Source organism: Paramormyrops kingsleyae, chromosome 19 (assembly GCF_048594095.1).
Source record: "Paramormyrops kingsleyae isolate MSU_618 chromosome 19, PKINGS_0.4, whole genome shotgun sequence".
NCBI lineage: Eukaryota > Metazoa > Chordata > Actinopteri > Osteoglossiformes > Mormyridae > Paramormyrops > Paramormyrops kingsleyae.
In genome coordinates, this window is record NC_132815.1 from 25,708,789 (window position 1) to 25,731,693 (window position 22,905).

The 22,905-nt window shown below is 41.8% G+C and overlaps 1 protein-coding gene and 2 long non-coding RNA genes across 9 annotated transcripts in view; all 3 read left to right on the forward strand.

Annotated features, from left to right (window-relative positions):
- The window catches only part of LOC140581227 (uncharacterized), a 67,097-nt gene that overhangs the window by 16,918 nt on the left and 27,274 nt on the right, over positions 1-22,905 (forward strand). The window lies entirely within an intron of this gene.
- LOC140581230 (uncharacterized) lies at positions 11,714-14,485 on the forward strand. The gene is made up of 4 exons (XR_011984289.1): positions 11,714-13,666; positions 13,806-13,903; positions 14,103-14,203; positions 14,419-14,485. It is a non-coding gene; the product is annotated as an uncharacterized lncRNA (long non-coding RNA).
- The window catches only part of LOC111840255 (uncharacterized), a 30,162-nt gene continuing 23,051 nt past the window's right edge, over positions 15,795-22,905 (forward strand). For 4 of the 7 annotated variants that reach the window (XR_011984282.1, XM_072703160.1, XM_072703164.1 and 1 more), the window contains exons 1-4: positions 21,323-21,823; positions 21,970-22,140; positions 22,241-22,349; positions 22,730-22,853. The gene's annotated coding sequence lies outside the window, so the exon portion shown is untranslated. The other 3 variants (XM_072703161.1, XM_072703162.1, XM_072703163.1) reach the window with 3 other exon arrangements.

Here is a 22,905-nt window from a genome sequence, read left to right on the forward strand (position 1 = left end):
CCATTCTCCTATGACCTCTAGCATCAACAAGGCATTTTCGCCCACAGGACTGCCGCATACTGGATGTTTTTCCCTTTGCACACCATTCTTTGTAAATCCTAGAAATGGTTGTGCGTGAAAATCCCAGTAACTGAGCAGATTGTGAAATACTCAGACCGGCCCGTCTGGCACCAACAACCATGCCACGCTCAAAATTGCTTAAATCACCTTTCTTTCCCATTCTGACATTCAGTTTGTAGTTTAGGAGATTGTCTTGACCAGGACCACACCCCTAAATGCATTGAAGCAACTGCTATGTGATTGGTTGATTAGATAATTGCATTAATGAGAAATTGAACAGGTGTTCCTAATAATCCTTTAGGTGAGTGTATGTGTAGCCAACCCCTGTGTCTATAAGCTTCAGAGCTCAAAAGTCTTGGCTACAAATGTCTATTATCACGTTTCGGCAGGCAGGTGAGCAGGGAAGCAGGCGAGAGCCAAAATGACGGGTAATCAGGGTCTTTAATCATTGACTGACAGACAGGTAGGGACATCTAACGGACAATACACGACAATACAATGCTGGATCTGGCATACATGGGGAGACGCGGACTAATATACACAAGACAAGGCAAAAGAAACAAGAAACAGCTGGGCACAATCGGGGAAGCACACGTGGATAATGAGGGGGCGTGGCACACACTAGGAGCGGACGGAGCAGAGCGTGACAGTCTATAATGTGATTTTTTTTTTACAATTTCTCAGCATGTCTGAAAATAGGTTTTGAAAAGTATATGTTTAAAGTTGATTTTAAGAAAAAATCGAATAACAACATTTTAAGTGGACTCAGATTATTGGTGCTGAGTTTGTGCTGTATAAAAGCAAATGTAACACTTTGGGATAAATGTTTGGCCGATGTTGGAGCAAGCCAGAGCAAGCGGGAAAACTGCATACTACAGAGGGCATTTTGGGTATATCAATGGCTTCGGAGTTTCTCTGAATTAGTTATATGCTCTCCACTCAGAGCCAATATTTTACTTTGTGGTACTACTGTTAAGATTTAAGGTGTTTGAGTGAATACACTTTTCAAGTGTTATTGTAGCAGGTTCGTATTTGACTTGAAAGTAGGAAGGTTCTGTTATTTGTTTACTTAGGGACTTATTATTGAGATCTTCTCTTCAAACACTAACTTTGCATAGCACATCTTCGTTTTTCAATGTCTTTGTTTAATTTAAATCTTTGATGTTTCTCTCTTAAGACTAGGGGTCTTAGGGACAGCGCTAAAAGAAAGTCATTTTTTTTTGTTTTGTAAAAGTAACAAAGCCAGTTGTTTTTTTCTTCAGGAGACTCACTCTGTATTCTCTGTACTCTCTCTGATGAGAAATGTTGGGCAAATTAGTGGGGGGACAAAATATTGTTTAGTCATGGTAGTGATAGTTCGGATGGTGTAGCCATATTATTATGTAATTTTCGTGGTCAGTAAAGCCGATAACTCGGGCCATTGGCTCTAGAGATGGATAACTTTATAATTCTGGGAAATGTTTATGGGTACAATAATCCTACTCAAAATAAGTGTTTGTTATCTGAGGTAATCAAAGATATCTCACAGAAAGTGTTATAATTGGAGGAGATTTTAACATGGTATTGGATGAATGGCATGATAGATTTCCATCCAAACACCAGGAGCACCATTATAACTTAATTTTAAGAGATTTCTGTGCAGACCTCAAATTGGATGACCCATGGCGTTTAGCAAACAAACTTAACCAGACATTTACATGGTTCAAACCCGATGGCTCAATTCAATCTAGAATTGATTTTTGGCTTGTCTCTCATACTCTCCTAAGATTGCATGTTTGTAGTACCATATCTGCAGCACCTCTCACAGACCACTGTATGATTAGTCTTGCTCTTAATCCTCTTGAAAAGCAGTGTCGCCGCAAGGGGTATCTTAAATTTAACTCTAATTTACTCAATAGTGAATCCTTTTGCCAAGAAGTTAACGAAGAAATCAATGCAGTTCTTTCTGATCCAAGCCTAGTATCATACTGTATATCATTAACTGGGAATATCTTAAATTTAGGGTACGGCAGATTGCTGTAGCACACAGTAGATTAATCAGTCACTTAAGCAAAAAGAAATGACTGTGAAAGAAAATTATATTATTTATAGTAAAATTGTGTTAAGTGACTGACAAATGTAGTCTGGCCTTGTTGCAATTGACATTAGATGATATATATGTTAGTAAGGCAAAAGGGGCATACATTAGATCAAGGGCAAAGTGGATAGAAGGGGAAAGAAGTAGCGCATACTTTTGCAGGCTAGAAAAGAAGAGGCAAGAAAGTAATGCAATTAAGAAACTTATCATTGATGGTCAGGAGTGTACCGATTCAGACCGAATTGCCAGGGAAATCTACACATTTTACAGTAATCTATATTCCTCCTCTTACTCCTCTACAGAAGCCGACTCCTTCTTTCAGGTAATTAAAGAATGGATCCCTCAAGATAGATGATGACTTTAAAATGTTATGTGAGGCAGAAATGAATATGGCAATAACTTGTTTATCTTTAGATAAATCTCCTGGATCAGATGGTTTAACAAGTAATTTCTACAAACGTTTTTGGAACTCACTCAAAGAATTACTTCTTAATGCTCAGAGAAGTTGTTGAACTCTGGACCCTCCCAAACACCATGAAACGAAGAACTATTATTCTGATTCCCAAATCTGACAAGGATTTCAGATATCTGGAAAATCTGAGGCCAGTAACTCTTTTAAATAATGACTACAAGCTACTGACTCATATTTTTGCTAATAGACTTAAAAAGGGTATCACGCAGATAATCTCAGAGACACAATCAGGTTTTATGAAAGGCAGGTCTGTTTACAACAACATTCGTCTTGTACTTGATTATAATAATTTAATAGATGATGAGGGGTTTATCTTATTTTTAGATTTCTACAATGCATTTGATATGGTTGAGCACCCTTTTATATTTAAGACTCTGGAATGGTTTGGGGAATTATTTATTGATATAGTGAAACTATTGTATGAAGATACAAACTGCACTGTTACATTACCTCATGGTTCTTCCCCAAGGTTTTCAATTAATAGAGGTATTAAGCAAGGTTGCCCAATCTCCCCCATCCTGTTCATTATTGCAGCAGGGATGCTGTCAATCCTGATTAAGCACTCTCATTTTGAGAAAAGAATTGGTCATAGGTCAGCTTGCTGATGACCATGCAATTTTTATGAAAAACTTTAACCAAATTCCTAAGGTTATTGATATAATCGCTATTTTAAAATTAGAACCAGTTACCTTAAATTCCCAGAGTTACCAAAAGTCAAAGAGATACACTTCAGGATTCTTTCAGGGATCTATCCTTCAGGGGAATTCCTGAGAAGACGATTTGGTTTTGATAATAACATTTGTTTATTTTGCAATGAAGGCATAGAGACAACAAATCATTTGCAAGAATGTGTGCAGGTACAGTAATGCTTTATGGGAAGAAATACATTATTGGTTGTTCCCTTAAATTTTTGGTTTAAAGGAATTTACAATATGTGATGTTATTTTTGGTTTTATTACAAGTGATAAAAGTCATGACCTGGTTGTCAACACGATTATTGCCCTATGTAAATTCTTTATCCACAAGGCAAGGTACACAAAAATAATGCCATCTTTTGTAGCCGTTTATAGGGAACTAGGCTATTTCTTTTTGTCCTTAAAAATGATGAAGAGGAAGAGTGGTTTAAAACTTTTCAAGCTTGTGAATGATCTTGGGCTTTATGACTTCCCCTAGTGTGGGTATGTGTCTGTTGGTTTATTTTTTCTTTAATGTCTTTTCTCATTTCCACTGTGATTGTGCTGGCCTTTCTGGTACCCTTGGAAGGTAGTTTATTTTGTGATTGATGCCTTGACAACACAACTTTGCCCTTATTGGCTGAAGATTTTAGTCACACACATGACGTATGTATCCCAGGAAGTTCCGATGCGTTATCTGCTATATCTCCCCAAAAGCATGTAAAGCAGTGACAACTGGTTTTCAGTTAATTTACCTGGTAAAATAAAGTTTAAATAAATGCTCTAATAGTACACGTAAATTAGTTGTTTATTTATTGTTAGTTACTGTAATGTTGCGCTGCTTTATTTGTTTAATCATCTAGTCTGTGAAGAAGGCATTCAAGTAAGAATTGCATTGTACTCTGTACATGACAATAAAAACTTTGAATCCTTGAAGTAAATGTATTTGATCTTTTTCCTGTCAGCTATCTTTTGGGGCAGCGTGTGGCTCAGTGGGCTAAGCCGTGTGCCTGTAATCACAAGGTCACCGGTTCAAGCCCAGCCTCAGCACATCTGCGGCTCCTTGAGCAAGACCCTCAATCCCCAGCTCCCTGGGCGCCGCTACGGGTGGCTGCCCTTCGCAGACAGCTTGCTCTACAAAGAGCAAGTTGAGGGAGGCGTAAAAACAATTTCCCCACAGGGATCAATAAAGTACCAATCATTTTTATACAGGGCCACTATACACAATAGTTTTTTCACTGCTAACAGTTTGGAAAAGGAGTTGGGTATTTTAAAAGAAGTAATGTGCATGCAGGTGATATTTGTATAGATTTATCTACACCCTTCTGGCAGTGCTGTCATTGCAGTCAGGTCTCGCACACTACGAGGAGTAGAAGTTGTCCGACTTGGCTGCAGTCAGTTACTGCACCCCTGCAGCCGCCGGCAGATCTCGCTCCACGTCACGTCAGCTGCAGACACACCTAAGCCCAAGTGGAACGCACCCATTTTTGTAGGAGGAGGGTTGGAATTGTGATATATATATATATATATATATATATATATATATATATATATGTGTTTTAAGATGATGTGAGGGGGATATAGGGTTTTCGAAGGAACAAACAGGCACACTTAGGTTCGCTACTAAAAACGCTTTATTGCAAGTAATACAAAATAACCTTGCATTAAAATCAATACCAAAATATTGGATCAAAGGCAATGCAAAAATAATCCCATATCACAAGTGATATCCAATAATCAAACCGCCAATACAAGAGATTATAGGCATATAAAAAAGTGACAACAAAAAACATGCATATATAGAAAGTGCAAATTGTTATTATGGTTATTGCGATAATTGATTGAATTAACAAATTGAAACTGCAAAGCTATTCACACTCGGACGTGCCATCATCACCTACCTTCACTCTTAGACTGGGGAGCCCATTTCAGTCCTGGCAGGAGACCAACACGTGAGTCCCGAGAAAGGGGGCAATGCACGCTCTATCCCATGGCTGAACTCCAACCAACACTATGTTCTCCCCCTACTTTTATACTAAATTTAGGCACTGCGTGCGGGCAGGGGATGAGCTGGCCAGGCTCACCCCTCCCCTCAGGCAATGTGTTGTCTAATTTCCAATTTTCCAAATAGGTGAATCATGGACGGCGAATTTGAATCTCAGGATGATTAGTCCACACACGATCAGAATTAATCCACACGTCAATCACCTCAGATGTATGTCTACTAGGTGGAGTTGGAGGGACTCCACCAAACTGTGAATAATGGTGTCGAACAATTACAACTTCCCAAATCATTACAGTAACAGGGGGACACTCAACACATTGTTTCAATTCTATACTACGTGGGCGGCGTGGCCAGTTACGGGGCCACCTGTAAGTTCGTTTTGATACAATATATAACCAGAATAAATTTCATTTGTAGTTCTAAACGTATTTATGGTGTTTTTAACCACCTTTTGCCTCTCCCACGATATTATTCCTCTCTCCTACAGCGTCCATTACACATTATGCAAATGAGGCGATGGCGTCATTTAGCAACTTCTAGCGACTTTTGGGACGAGTTTGCAACTGCTCATCTGGCATTACACATGGTCAGACCCTCACGCTCAAGCAAGACGTCCTACAGCAAATCTATATTATTCTATTATAAACCACCCAGTGAGGTTCCTGCTGGGGCAGTTGCTGCTGCGGCGCCCCCCTGCTGGCCGTGTGTTGTCGGTGCCTGCTGAGGCGCCCCCTGCTGGCCGCGAGTCGGCGTTGCCCGCTGCCACCGCCACGCCTGCCTCACCTGTCCCGTCTGCCCTGTCCGACTCACCAGCACCCCCTGCTGGCCATGAGGTAACAGTGCCCGCTGTCGCCGCTACGCCTGCTACAGCTGCAGCGACACCTGCTGGCTGAGAGTTGGCGGTGTCTGCGTCCATTACACATTATGCAAATGAGGCGATGGCGTCATTTAGCAACTTCTAGCGACTTTTGGGACAGCCGAGAGCTACTTCTCTTGCTGACGAGTTTGCAACTGCTCATCTGGCATTACACACGGTCAGACCCTCACACTCAAGCAAGACGTCCTACAGCAAATCTACATTATTCTATTATAAACCAAAAAAAATAGCTACATCAATCGCGTTGGAGTAGTTTTCAAACCCTACAGACCATTTACATGGTACTGTAATAAATCTGTTGCATGTATCTTATAGCGAGGACCGTAACTGGTTAGTATGTGGAGTAGCAATCACTACAGGGTGTCGGATCAGAACAGCAATTACATATGTTCAGGAGAGTAGAGATGTAATGAGAGAATGTCCAGCTCCAGAAATCATCTCTGAACTTGGTTTTAATAAGGCGCTAACAATCCTTAATTCATACAGGTATCGGGTGTGAGTGGTTTTTCTACAAAGAAAATAAAAAATATATATGAATATTCTTACAACAAATACAACTAAAATGGCCACAAGGGAATAAACATGTAACCAATGTCTGCTACGATGCTAAATGCACATAACTATTGTAATAAACCTACAATAGCGTTGGAGGCTGTAAGGGAAGAATAGACCACCAGACTTCTACTACAATTACAAAAATAACTTTATTCAGTACAATTCATACAGCAACCTATCGGGTCGGGTCGGGTCTGGGTTCACAAAGGGTTCGGCCCTGCTATCTCCCCATAGCAAAGCAACCCTTCCAAACGTGCGTTAACCCACGTTACCACACAGTAAATCCCGCACCACACAACATCTCTATTAGGGCACGGCACACCAATAGCACTGCAATACTCAGTAATCTCCACACTTCGGGCACAGGCAAGAGTCACGGAACCAGTACCGCCTCTATAGTCCCGCCCCGACCCCTAGCGGGCTACGCTGCTTACTTTAAAAGACACGAAACAAACATACAAGGACAAGATTAAAACATAGCGTCCCCCCCCCCCCGAGGCTCAAGACCCTCCAGGAACATTCACACAGGTCCGCAATCTAATAAGACACCACGCGGAAAGGGAATTCCACCGCCGCTACGTCACTATGGGGATGCCGCTATTCACCTTTATCAAACACCCCAGACTCAGCAGCGATCATGCACTCCTAACTACCCCCCGTCCTAACTATCCTCCCCCTACCACACCGGAACCTGTCCCTGCAGCCCTAAACGGCATACGAGCGGCACCTACCTCCCAGAACCAACGAGTGCTGTGCCTAACAAGCAATCTCTCTCGCGCGGCTCCACCCTCCCCCGCTTCTGCTTGCTGTTTCATGGCGGCTGGCAAACAACTATTTGGTGCATTACCGCCACCAACCGGTCTCAAACAACCATAAAACTCTACCATATCAGTGTAAATACAGCTGTAAGTCATCAAAGAAATAAGGATGAAGCACAAATAGTAATACTCACTTCCAATGGACGCACACTGTTAAAGATATTAATTGAACCAATACCTCCCCGAACCACGTTATGCTCAGAACATGCATTATTACACTCTGGTAGCCACCTGATGGCGGAAACAAAAACTACATGCAAACACATTAATGAAAGGAAAATAAAGGGCTGAGAACTAGTAGATTAAGTCTTTTTTACACATGTAAATGTGAGTGCAGATTTGTCTCAAATTGAAAATCTCACGCCAGCCAGCTGACCAAAGATGATAGATGGCAACACTGTTGTCTTATTTACCACAAAAACTGTATTTAATGTGGCACTCAGATGTAATTCCATAAGTCAATAAAATCCTATGTTTGTAACCCTTGTATATATTTTAAAAATCTAGTAATGATGCAGTAAAAGCAGAAGTAACCAAGCAATATTTTGCTCTAGTAAAAGTGGCCTTTACACTTAAGTAAAAGTAATTGTTTGTGAATAGATTTAAAGTATTAAAGTAATTGAGCTTGTAGTCCTTGATGCTACTATATAACATAGCACTAAGCATGTCCACTGCAAAAATAACCTATAGAATTTACTCAAATAAAACCGGGCTCTCACGTCTCATGCATTAATTGACCGTGAGACACATGAATTACAACCAGCCCTTACGCCATACTTTGTATTCCACACGCTGAGGCGTAAGGGAAAACGCCCTCCAACGTGTCCCCTTGTATAGAATTATTGGACGATGCGCAGGCATGCGGACTTCAGGAGTGGAGTTCATAACTGTCCTGAGATATACAGAGTCAATAACCACCTACCAGCAAATCATTTGTTGTTTCCAGGTAAATTACAAAATAAGTTACGTGTGCATTACTACATGGATGTGCATACAGATGGAGTGCAGAAAAGATTAAAGTGTAAGATCCGATGAATGCGGTAGGCAGGGCTCTCAAGTCTCACGCATTAACCGTGAGACATATGTTTTGCCCCTGATGTAATCTCGCTTCAAAGTTTTGATGAAATTTGGGAGCCTTGAATCAAATAAGGTTACGATTTGCAGTCACTTTTTGGAGTAAACTTAAACTGTTTTTTGAGTGAAATATACCCAATTTAAGGGAAATAAATATTTTAAATATGCATGAATGTGTAAAATATGGTTCACGTGTATGTTAAAAGAATTTTATACTGTCTTGTTTTTTTCTGTATACTACATTTACCAGCATGCTGTATCGCGAGTACGTGTTTTTTAGATGGACCAATTACAACGGAGAAATCCACTTTGTCCGCGAAATCGCGGCGGGAATGAATGCGTCAGTCGGAAGCTGTAGTCGGACAGGTAAGAAAAATCCAGTCTGTCGGCAAAGACTTTCCTTATTTTGTTTGGTATTGTGATCGTGGTTTGCCGTTGGAGTTGCTATAGCTGGCAAGTTACAAATTACCAGGAGGGCAATGCTAGCTGACCAGCAGGAGCCAGCGCCTTTTGAACTAATTCATCTTGCCGCCCGGCTATGGAGTTAATTTAGTGCCAAAAGTATCATGTTTTTCTTTGCTTTTGGAATTTTTTTTTTTTTGCTTCTGGAATATTTTTCTTTGCTTTTGGATTTTTTTTTTGCTTTTGGATTTTTTTTTTTGCTTTTGGAATGCTTTTTTGCTTCTGACTTTTGGCACTGTTTTAACGGGTGGGCGGGCCTTAGCAGCTTACACGTGTATTGGTCAGCTGGAATTTGGAGTGAACACGCCTTTAACCATCTGAGCACGGCCACTCCATGACGCATCAGAACATCGCAACATAGCGGGAAGCTCCGGAGCCAGTTTACAGCATGGAATTGCATCTTTGTAGTTCTATAATAGTGTACTTTTATTAGGAATCGGTGTATGCAACACATATTTCGCGTTCATAAAATGTCACCAACCCACCCAATTCAGTAAATTGCAAAGAAAAATATTCCAGAAGCAAAACAAATTAGAGAAGAAGAAGGATAAAATGATTTTATTTGACTTTTTTGATATTTGGAATCAGGGGCGATTTTAGCCCATTTTTGGGGGTGCTTCAGCACCCCCAAAATGAATAAAAGCACCCCCAAAGATTTCTAAAGATTTCTAACTTTTTTTGACAGTTCGTGCTGTTTATGTGAGACAGTATTAAAATATGAAAAATCATTCAGATGTAATATTTTAATAACTAGTATAGATACCCCCCCCCCCCCAGCCCCGAAAAATGGTTCGTTCCAGCTTCACTCTCCGCTACTCTGACTGGCTCCAGCAATGGTGGCTGAGACGCATTGGAGCGGTGGTGTGAGTACTTGGCTTAAAACAGGACATGTTAGCTGCATTTAACCTTCAGTAACTCTTTCTTTATATAGTTAGGTAGTAGGAGTCAGACCATGTCTCTTATTAGCTGAAAAACATTACCCCAGGGCTCTCAAGTGTCACGCATTGAGAGTGAGTCACACTTTTCATTCTTTTGTCACGCATTCCCGCCACACATTGTATTTCTCACGCGGAAAAATAATTTGTAGGCTAATATGCCGCCCATTTTTCCCCCAGACCACGGCACAGTAGCGCCTCACTATAAAACAAGCGTGTCTCCGCTGGAGTCTAATGGTGCGTTCGTTTTTCTCTCGGAACTCGGAAATTCTGAGCTGAGTGACATTATGATACATTCGATTATTTCTCTCCAAGTCGGAACTCGGATGAAACACGCCTCTTTTATGACGTTGAAGTCGGACAAGATTTGCCCCAAGAGCCTGTCACTTACCAGCCAATCAAAAAAAAAGGGTCTACACAATAGCCAATCAGAAAATAGTACTATTGTATCTGGGTAGAATACAACACAACAACCAATGAAAAGGCATCCTGTGGAATGTCACTCTTGCCTGTCTTCAAAACTTGACAGCCCTGTTACCCTCACAGGTAAACTGCAGTGTTGAAAACACGTTTTCTGACGATGTTTGCTACCCTACAATCCGCCCTACTCTGTAGGAAAATCAGCAACATTTTGACCGTCCTGTTGCTCCCATTGAAATTTATATAGCCTAAATCTAAAAACTTAAATTGCCAACCGTTTTACCAGTCCTCTTTGAAATGGAACGAGAGAAGCTGGTTATTTTTTCATGTTCCGAATATTAAACCTAAGGTACCTGTAGCTAACTGACTGGATGCCCATTAACTTCTGGTGTGTGTGTGTGTGTGTGTGTGTGTGTGTGTATTTTGCACAGAAAGACAGCCAGGTTCATAATGTATATAAGGAAGTTTTTTCAAAAAAAGGACGGGCATTCAGGTAAAAGTAGAAGATCATGATCTGTCAATCAAGAATAATGTTGGATCAGTGTTTAAATAGTCATATATTTTATTAAATGTACACGTGGTTTGGTTATTTGCCTTTTGATTGAAAGTACACTGAGAGGCAGGGAAAAAGTCTCATTTTGACGAGTAAAGTGTATCTTGCCTTGCTGGGCAGCTCTCTGGGTGCTCAGCACCCCCAAAGCTCTGAACCTAGAATCGCCCCTGTTTGGAATACAAATTTTCATTCTGATACTTAATGATTTGCTTGCGGTTTTCAAAATTTTGATTGATACTTTTGGCACTAAATTAACTCCATACCCGGCCAAGACTCGGTGAAGAAATTAAGGGAAACTCGTGGTCCGAGGATAGACTCACCAGAGACACTTGACCTGAGACGGGGAAATGACACACACGCGATGACGGAGCAAAGTGGTCGGCCGTAACCGACCTCGCCATAGGTTGTTCCGAAGCTACTATCGGTGGAGGTAGCGGCAGGACACCCGCTCCAGACTCCGGGACTGAGAGAATCCATTTGAGTAACGTACGCCTATACTGATACGCACACACACATAGCTATGGCATTGATAGATCTAGGTTTTAAAGTGGAAGCACTGTAATATCTGCTGGATTAAACTCCAGGAACTGAACACTCCTATGCACCGGCGGACGGCCTCCGACGACAAGGGCTTAATTTTCGTGTGTTTACATTTAATATATATATATATATATATTCACATCTATCTGGAGGATTAAGGGTCATGTCCACCACGGGGCAGTGCGAGCAAACCATCTTGGTCGGATCCTTCATTTCCAGTCTCACGTTGTATGAGGTTGTGGTATGAAGTGTTGTATAATACTGCTGCCGCATTTCCTGTTCTGCCCACCGCTCCACATCGTACTTCGCTCTGCGACACATCACTTTACTACCCCATGTTGAATGTTGCGTTGTATGTTAGATATCTCGTAGTAGTTAGTAGTTTGTAATTAGGCGGCAGGATATTGGAAAAAACCCATTTCTGTAGTAAGCTTTGCAGTATCTATAAAGAAACAAAAAATGTTAAATCAATTTCTCACAAATGTCTTGAGTGCTTTAAACAGTAAGGAGGAAAACATTAGTGCATGCAGAGCTGTTGCAAAAGTAGAGGCTGTAAACTTGGTTTACATAGTAAACTAATGTTAAACATATGCTAGATAATTATGAGGAGCGGTCATTAAAATTGCACAGCTTGTTTATATTTTTATAGGAAACAAAATATAATGTTCTGGTGAAACGTAAACCGCACAATCTGCGAATTTTATCACCAAGACATAGATATACTGGAATCATATTGAAAAATAACATTGATTATGAAAGTAGGCAAGTAAGAATTTAAAGTTAGAATTTCATTGTACTTTGTACACATGACACTGCTTTCTTAGAACTTTAAACTGCCATTTAATTTTGAAGACTGTGTACACAGAGGGACACAATAATCCTCAGAATATTTTCTGTCTTTCCTCCGAAAACATTGCCCTGTAAAGATGTCCTCCAACTTACAGGGATATTTGGGGGCTGGTGGCAGGATCAGTACTCCGGTCACTGGAAAAGAACTCGCTCTCCATTCGGACTACTGTGGTGCTGAGGTATCACTCACTGCACGGCTGCACTCAGGTTCTCACCCCTGAGGTGGTTCATCGTGTGGTGGGTGCAGCAATGTGCTGCAATCAGCCCACACCCCCTTACCTACCTACCTCTGAAAACATACTGTTCTTCTAGCCACTCCTTCTGAGAAAATCAGATGCTACTTTAATACAAAAGGTGACCATACTGCCACCCCAATTTTTGTTAGTACTAGGGGTGTAACGATACACCAAAGGCACGATTCGGTTCGGTTCACGGTTTTGGAGCCTCGGTTCGGTTCGGTTCGGTTTCTGTTTGCTGTGGGTTAGGGTTGATGTCATCCTAACAGCAATGCTAAGGAACAATAGATTCACTTAATAAGAACAACTAAACTTTTTCTTTATTAACTTTGCCATCACATTTTTAGTATAGTCAGGATACTTGAGTAAACAACAAAAATTAAATAAATACCTCCAATATTGACTAGTCAGAAAAAAACAATACTAATACTAACTTTAGAATATAATATTTAGAACAAAATTTAGAACAAAAGCTCATCATTACTAATACAATTTAATCAAATGTGATAAAATAAAGATGTGTTTAAATTGGTTAAATTAGTTAGAGACAAGTGACGTCAACCTCAACAATGGGCAGCAGGGGGCGTGAGAGTACCGCGGTACGCCACGAGAGTTCCGCGATACGTATCGTGGTTGGTGTATCGCGATATTTCGGTTCGGTTTGTAATATCGTTACACCCCTAGTTAGTACTACAGCTTGCACACATGTTAATTCCTCACATAGGTGCTCAAGCGATGCATGGAATCAATGATGAAAATGCGTGATGGCCACGATGTGTCAAGTATAAATTTGCCCTTATACTGTGTGGTATACAAGTAACGGCAGGTTGTTTGGATTTGTTGTCACAATTGGGAATGAGTTAAACTTCGCCTTGTAGATGTAACCATAAAGTCATTGCTTACATGTGGGTCTCATTGCAGAAGTGCTGCTGGTGATCACAGAATTGCACTTATCTTTTTGTTTGTTCTCTTTGCCTTTCCATGATCTAAATGTGCCTGTTGGGAAAACCTTCCAACAAAAGCACAAACTGCAAAGAAAGTCACAAACTGATTGTTATTGTAAGTATAATTTTATGACTACTGTTCAGTAATCTCACAATAATATGTTGTAAGAATCCTCTGGAATTTCTTTAATGGTACCTTCACCCTGCTACATGTTAGATCAGCTCTGAGTTTGTGTTTTGTTGTTTGATTTCAGCACTTCTGGGGACCAGTAATTAACTGGCGGTCTGCCCATTGCGGCCATGATGGATATGAAAAAGAGCCCTGACATCAAAAGTGGCCGAATGACCTTCGGTAAGAGGCAGAGGGCTCACCTTCCGTCTGTGTGAGCGTCCACGGAGTCAACTGGGACTCCAGAGGGACTTTTTAAAGTAGGTTTTAAGCCTGTTGCTGTGAGCTGTTCGAGTGTCACCTCCCTAGTCTTGCTGTTATTGCGGTGACTTTCTCTCCTTCTTTCCGGCCTCTGACCCCTGCCTGACCTCTGTCTCCCCAGCTCTTACCTGCTACTCTGGTGTTTATGAGGCTCCTATTAGCTTTCCATGCCGCTAATGCGACGGCGCAGACCATCCAGGATGGCCGGCTCATCCGACATAAGTAAGCCCCCACCAGGCTCCCTCTAGTATATTTTAATCTTTACCCCTCATCTGTTGATTAATGCCACATTACTGCTTGACATAGCATTTGCAGCCAGCAGCCAGGCAATCATTCAGCCAGCTTTTCTCCCAGTCAGATCCTTCCTTAACAGTGTCACACAGGTACCTTTTATAGGTCTGTGTTCTTCATGAATGTTTTTTTTTTTTCCATTTCAGATTGGAGCAGAAAAATGCAAAATAAGCCTGTGGTATGCGTGCTCTCAATGGGATCGCCCCTCCTCCTTCCAAATAAATATATATATATATATACTTAAATATATATGTGTGTTCATGTCTTTCGTTTTTCTTTTTATGAATCCACACGTTACTAAGGCCAATTCATTGCCCATGCAAAGTGCGAGGGGAAAACATATAAGAAATTTATAAACGAGAGGCCATTCGGGCCATCAAGCTCGTTTGGGGAGAACTTAACTAATAGCTCAGAGTTGTTAAAATCTTATCTAGCTCTGATTTAAAGGAAGCCACACGTTACTAAGGCCAATTCATTGCCTATGCAAAGTACGAGCGGAAAACATCAGAGTACCTAGAGGAAACCCAATGATGACAGGGGAAGAACATGCAAGCTCCACACACATTAGAGTTGCAGCAGAGACTTGAACCTGTGTCCCAAAGGTATGAGGTAACAGTGCTAACCACTGCACCACCATGGCACCCTGAAGAATAGGTTCTGACCCAAAAATCACTTCTTTTACTGATTGCTGTTGGTTATTGTGTCTTACACCATTTCCTCCGGTCTTATCACTGCTCTGGCATGTCAAGTCTACCTCTTAAATTATTGTTATCTTTGTAGCTGATGGTTTATATCAGCGGTCACTAACAGGCGGACCACGGTCCGGTTCCGGACCCAGAAGCTGTCCCATATGGACCTGGACAGACAGCCAAAACATTAAGTTATTATTTAAAACCTGATGGGGTGCTTTTATTTTAACCGGCGAAGCGTTTGTAGTCTTTTTAGTTAGTGGTTTAGTAGTAGAACCGCCGTTTCCCACGCCAATGAACGTCAAACGCCTTTTACCACCAAGCAAGACGTTTATAGTTCGGCGTATGCAGCCCTTTGTCTGCGCTAATGCGCCATTTGTGTTAATAGCAGCAGCAAAGCTAACACCCGTAACCAAAAAGCGTAATGTTCCTAACAGCGGGGCTGCGCTCTCCTGAAATCGTAAAGCTGAAAAGTTTTCAAATACAATATGTATTATGTAACAAGTTTGATGAATAGACGTAGTTTATTGTTGATTTCATGTTTGTTGAAGTTTCTGCTTTTTACATATGTATAAAGTAATGTTATCAATAATAACTCATATTTATTTCTGAAGGCTGTTGGAGCTGGGGGGACTGAGAGGGCAGGAATAACACCAGACTGCTGGACCAGACCAGGCTGTTTGTAAATGTATAGGCTTATTACTTTTACTAGTATACTGTACTTCTTCTAGGATAATTCCTGGGAGTTATCAAAACCAAAATCTTTTGGATTGGGATAAAGATAATGAGATCTTCTGTATTGATTCTCATTTTGTTGCATGTCCAGACCATGACCGTGTGTTACATACATGTTAGTAAACTCCCCTAGTGAATCTTGCACTCTTAACATTGCTCCTGGTGGCAACTATTCATATTGACGCGGTAGCGGACCATAATGGTCATAGAAGTGTTATGAAGGCAGTACCCCCCAATTATGGAGAGGTAATTCGCACTCTGGCTGCATCTATTGCATATATTTATTCATTTGTTTGTTTGTTTATTGATGGGCTAATGTCTTGGTACATCTGAGCAATTTTAATAAAATATAAATTTTATACGGCCTACATGCTATATTGCCCGACCAGTTTTCTATTCAGCAAAAGAATCAATGTATGAGGCTGAGAGAACATAATACACAAGCGTACGCACGTATACCGTCGCAGCCACGCCCCCCGCGCGCGCCCGCCCACTCTAATCGGACTTTCCCGCCTCTTTATCTGGCACTTTCCATCACTCCGAATCTGAGGCGAGCCAGTGTGCAACAGGTATAAACTAAAGTATTTTTGGGTTAAAAGTGAAACATTACTTTTACACATGTCTGGGTTATACTTAAATGAATATTCAGTAATAAAGTTGTGTCTAACGGATCGGCTTCCAGGGATTTTCCAAGTTTAAATAAAATCTGTTTAGTTAGCCTTCTTGTCATATTGGAATTTTGCAGGTAACGGTGTTAGTTTGGTAAATTAGCTATACTTGCTATATTTTTAGCTGTACTTCTTGGAGGGAAATCGCTTAGCACAGGGGTGCCCAATACGTCTGTTGTGTTCAATGATTGTTATTGCAAGTTTAGAACACTAGGTGGCAGTGTCGGAAAAGTGGAGACTTGAAAAAAACAGAGATAGTGATTACCGCGGGATATACGGAAAATCCATGCTGAGCTCAATGTTGCCAACTTAGCGACTTTGTCGCTAGATTTAGCGACTTTTCAGACCCCCTTGACGACTTTTTTTCAAAATAGCGCCTAGCGACAAATCTAGCAACTTTTGGACAAACCTTAGCAACTTTCCAAATGTCGCCAGTACTGTCCTGTAAGCGCGAGGTCTTGCTTTCCCGGTACAGTTACTCATCTCCCTGTGTCTGCTCTGATCAGTGAGCGCTATCTCCGGCTGAAAGGAGCAGCATATTCCCGTGACCGCACGGCAGCTGACATAGATGTGAATGAGCTGCGCATGTGCAAACGGTGTTGCCACGGACCAATCACTTACCTGCTTCTCCTTTGCTTGAAATAAAACTATTTAATTTGACCGTTTCTTCTTATTTTTTCTCATTTATTTATTTTTTCTTCTGATGCACTTATATTACTCACTGTTACAGAGCTTAAGTTCATTCCAGTGAACTCGTCTGAGATCGTTTACTGAGCTACATCTGATTGACTGTACGTGATTCTACTTACTCATACACAACGATAAACTTCATTAAACTTATTAAACTCATATACACATAAAAAAAACATATATACGTATAATATAAATGTTGTCTGACAGAAAATATGTAACGTAATTGATAGTTTTATATTGGACACGTGAGGAAGGATTAGGGAAAACACGCAAAATGCAAATATGACGTAATTGCGTCATCAATATGCAAATATACGCATGACGTCATCTAGCGACATTTGGCGACTTTTCGAGCAGACTTTAGCTACTTTCCATTGAAAATAGTTGGCAACACTGGCTGAGCTACCGTGATAATTTGCTGTACTGTTTGTTAAGTAAACAGCATTTTTGTTCTATTCTCTGGCCTGGTTATTCGGGTGCCAACATTACATTTTGGCGACGAGTTTTGTGTTTTCACCTCTTCTTTTTTCTGCTGACTCACCATGGCTGGAAATGTGCCTGCACCTTCAATGTTTTTACCGTGCCCGGGAGAACCCCCAGTACCCTTCGACATGTGGAAACGGATTTTCAAGAACTATCTACTGGTAATTAATGCAACAGGAAACGCTTGGCCTGAAGCTCGCAGGAGAGCTACACTACTCCACTGTCTCGGAGCCGAGGGACAACGGACTTTCTACTCGCTACCAGATACAGGTGACTCCTTTGACTCTGCTGTCGCTGCTTTAGAGAAACATTACACACCCAAAGTAAATGTTGTTGTGGAACGACATACCTTCAGACAGCGAAGACAAGCACCTCATGAGACTATTGTACAGTATGCAGCCGTGCTGCGTGATCTTGCTTCAAAATGCGGATTTGATGATAAAACAGATGAGATGATCCGTGATCAGCTGATTGAGCATGTGAGTAACTCAAATATAAGAGAGAGGCTCCTGCTCGAACCGGATCTGACACTGGACAAAGCCTTAACAATCGCATCACAAGTAGAATCTGCCGTTCGACAAGCCAAAGCAATAGCAGCAAATGACAGTGTCCCAGTGCAAGCTGTACAGCCCCGTTCGCGATTCACTAAAAAGGAATACACACAGCACACTCGTCCAAATAAGCCATCCCATGTCACCACTACATCTTCCCGCAGCTGTTTCAGGTGTGGTTCTGACAAACATCTGGCTAATTCTTCTCAGTGCCCTGCAGCCAAAGCAACTTGCAAGTCTTGTCATAAAGTTGGACATTTTGCTCGTGTTTGTCGCTCATCCAAGACAAGTGATGTACGTGAGATTCAGCTACCTGAACTGACTGTGCTATACTTAAACAAGTCACCACACACACTTAAGTGCAAAATCAATATCAGTACACCTGCTTCTCCTACCAAAGAGCATGAACTGACTGTTGACACAGGATCAGCAGTATCTATTTTGCCACACCACATCTATGTTCAGTACTTCAATGACACCCCACTGCTTCCACCTGTTAGTCAGCTAGTGACCTACATGAGGAAGAGAATTCCTGTGCTTGGCTGCCTACAAGTCGAGGTGAGTACTGCCCCAGTCACATTCTACGTGGTGAAGAAGGGCACCTCTCTTTTAGGAAGAGATCTTATGAAAGCCTTAAGCATCTGCATTGAAGGTAACACTGTCCTTCCCCCCGTGTTTACCACAAACTCTACATCTGCTCCCTGTATCCCTACTGCTCCTGCCGTTAGCTGTGTGACTGTTTCACCTGCTTCCTGCATCCCTGCTACTCCAGACATTGGTTGTGCACAAAATTTTGTGCATAAGGTGAAAATCGACCCCACTGTTAAACCAGTACGCCAGAAATTACAACGCCTACCTTTTGCTGTAAGAGCTTCTGTCTCAGCTGAACTTGACCGATTACTGAAAGCTGGCGTGATTGAGAAAATTGACGCATCACCCTGGGTTTCGCCTATTGTGGTCACAGGGCGAAAAACTGGTGGAATACGGATGTGCACGGATCTCCGTGAACCGAACAAAGCTGTGGTCACAGACTGCTACCCCCTACCTCATGTGGATGAACTGCTTGCAAATTTACAGGGTGCAAAGATGTTCTCTACAATCGATCTGGCTAATGCATACTACCAGTTGTCTCTTCATGAAGATAGCAGGGACCTCACAGCATTCATCACACATGACGGTCTGTTCCGATTCTGCAGAGTTCCTTATGGCCTTGCGTCGGCTCCCTCAGCCTTTCAGAAAATGATGGTTGACATCCTCAGCGGTCTCCCAGGTGTTCAAAATTATTTGGATGACCTTATCGTTTATGGCAACACTCCTGTTGAGCATGACCAGAACCTCAACACTGTCCTCCAAAAGCTGAAGGAGGCTGGATTGGTTTTCAATGAGAATTAATGTGACTTCAGGAAGACCTCCCTACGCTTCCTAGGTCATGTCATTACTGTAGATGGCATTCTTCCTGACCAAGACCACCACATTAATGCTGTCCTGAAAGCCCCTTCCCCATCTGATGCTGTTGCCCTGAGATCATTTCTGGGCCTAGTGTCCTGGTATTCAAAGTTTCTGCCTAACTTTGCGACGGTTGTGGCTCCTATGCGTGCCTGCGTCAGTGGAAAAGACATATTTACATGGTCTCCTGCAGCACAAAGCAGCTTTGAGGAAGTCAAGCAACTTCTTGTGAACAGTCCTGCGCTTGCTCTTTTTGACCCTTCTCTGCGACCGGTGATTTCCACAGATGCGAGTGACTATGGACTTGGAGCTGTCTTTGCACAAGTACAGCCTGATGGCACAGAGAAGCCAGTGGCTTTCGCTTCCCGCACACTGACTGAAACAGAGAGGAAATACTCGACCGTTGAAAAAGAAGCACCTGCTTGTGTGTGGGCTACAGAAAAATGGAGAACATACCTGTGGGGACGTCGTTTTACTCTCCGCACAGATCACCAGGCATTGACAACACTGCTCAGCACAAAGGGAATCGGTCGGGCTGGAATGCGGGTTGCCCGCTGGTCTGCACGCCTGCTCTGTTTTAACTATGATGTTGTCTATCGACCAGGCTCCCAGAACTATACGGCTGATTGTCTCTCGCGCCTTCCCTTGCCTGTGCCTTCTGACTCTATTTCAGATGCAGAACCCGAGATGGTGGCACATATTTCTGCTGTCCTGAGCTCCCTTCCAGTGGCTGACTTCAACTCTGCTTGCTCTTCTAGTCCTGAACTGTCAGCCCTGCGTTCACAAATTGAAAGTGGTTGGCCTCCATCCGTTAAATCAGTAAGTGGTGTACTGGCCCTATACTACAAGATCAGAGATGGAAGAAACTTGGCCTTGACATTGTTGGTCCCTTTGACACTGCAGTTTCTGCTTGCAGGTACGCTATCACGCTGACGGACTATTATTCAAAGTGGCCTGAGGTTGCCTTTTCACATACTGCCACTACTGAGGATGTTATTCACTTCCTGACATCAGTTTTCTGTCGTCATGGTAACCCTGAGAACATTGTCACAGACAATGGTCCACAGTTCACCTCGGCAGCTTTTGGCTCATTCCTGCACACCAACGGTATCTCCCATAGCAGGACCTCAGTTTACTATCCAGCTGCTAACGGAGCTGTCGAGAGACTCCATCGTGCCCTGAGAACCTGCATTCAAACTGCCACTCAACAGTCACAACCATGGAATGAGACTGTTATGAACTGGCTCCAGGTGTATCGTGCAACGCCACATGCTGCAACCTCCACCTCACCATATGAACTCCTTTATGGCAGGAAAATGCGCACCAAATTGGATATTTTTCCCCTGCCGTCTGCCATGTCTCCATTGGATGTTTCTGCTCATTGTGCAGTTCAGAGACATCAGAATAACATGCAGCATTACACTGATGCTAAACGTGGCGCACGAATGCCTTCTTTTCGACCAGGAGAGAGAGTGAGGATAAGGAAGCCTTATCATGTCCCTAAAGCTCATCCCAGATTCACTTCCCCTACAACCGTGAGGAAGAGAATAGGTCCAAACTCTTTCTTGTTGAGTGATGGGAAAACTTGGAATGCCTCTCATCTTGCCCAGATTCCTCCTGTGGCTGGACAAGACTGTGACACATCTCGACTGATACACACAGGTGTTAGTCATTCCCCCTCTCACAAACAGCCACGTGTTAAACACAAATCCAAGTGGCATAAGGACTATGTCATGTCATAGTTGCCCAAAAGGAAGCTGAGATAATTGCAGTAACTGTTTACATGGTTCGAAGTATTTCGGGTTATTCACTAGACAATAGTCGAGTTTAAGCATAGGTAATTCACTGTTTGCAATGATGTTACAGTTACATGTTAATGCACCTTGTGTAAAGATACTTTATTCATGATATCTGATGCAATGGTACCACAAGAGTTTGTATTGGCAAAACTACATTTCATTTCATTAGATTTACTTATTACATTTTGTTTTCATCTTAGAATCCACCTCTTATAGAGAGTGTATTCTTTTACAGAGAGAGGAGATGTTGTGTTCAATGATTGTTATTGCAAGTTTAGAACACTAGGTGGCAGTGTCGGAAAAGTGGAGACTTGAAAAAAAGAGAGAGAGTGATTACCGCGGGATATACGGAAAATCCATGCTGAGCTACCGTGATAATTTGCTGTACTGTTTGTTAAGTAAACAGCATTTTTGTTCTATTCTCTGGCCTGGTTATTCGGGTGCCAACATTACAACGTCCATCGCGAACGACCGGTAGATCGCGAAGGTAGTGCGGGCAGATAGCGCGACATTCAAAAACATTTGGGCGGCCAGTTTGCTGTTGCTTAATTAAAACTTTATTACAACAGGTTACCATAACATCTACTTAGATCCCTTCTCTTCTAACGTATCTTTGATCACATGGGTCACCAGGGAGAAAACGCGAATGTATTGCGAGCTAACGCAAAACTCCAGCGAGCAAAGGACCAGAAGGTACTTGTTACTGGCCACCAGGACAAGTCAATATCAGCAAGGCAGTGAAGGAAGAAATTTTTCCGAGTACAGACTGGCCACAGTTTAAAGTGCGTGTCTTGGGAAAAGCAGGTAATGTTTTAAGTAGTTATAATGATCTGATTACGATTGCCTCTAAATCAAAAACAAACAGGGAACGATAGCATTTCCCTTTTTTATGTGTCATCTACAGGAAACTATGCCCATGCAAGAACAAAACTTTTGAAGTCTGAGGCGAACTCAGACCTGCACACAAAGAAAGAATCTGGAGGAGGAATGGGGAAAGGGAAGCGGAGAAGGAGGTAAGACTATATTTCTCAATCATGACACAAAGTACATTGGCGAAAAGTCCTTTTCAAACAGTTTCCTTAAATTATTTTAAAACCACAGATAACATATGCACTGTTTTATTACAACAAAATATTCAAGTTTTAATAGTTGAGCATATTTACATATTTAAAAAAAAAACTTTGTCAGTGAACTATGAGGGGGGAAAATCATTAATCATAATCGAGGTAAAATTATTTATTTTTAATTAATCATGATATTGATTTAAGGTCATATCGCCTAGCCCTAAGCAGAATCTAAATTTTCAATCATAAGCAAGTGTTCACCTATACACTTAAAAATACTTTGGGAAAATATTAATAGTAATAACATTTTTTTGCTCTGTTATTCACAGGTGGCTTGAAAAAAATGCTCTTACAAGCAACATTACAAGAAAAGACGGTGTCAAAGTAGCTAATTGTTGCCCAGGACAGGGGAGGGAATCGAATTGCGGGGACCCGAGGTGGCGACCAAGATTGGTAAATGTCAAGCTTAATTTTAAGTGGTTAGCACTGATACCTCATACCTTTG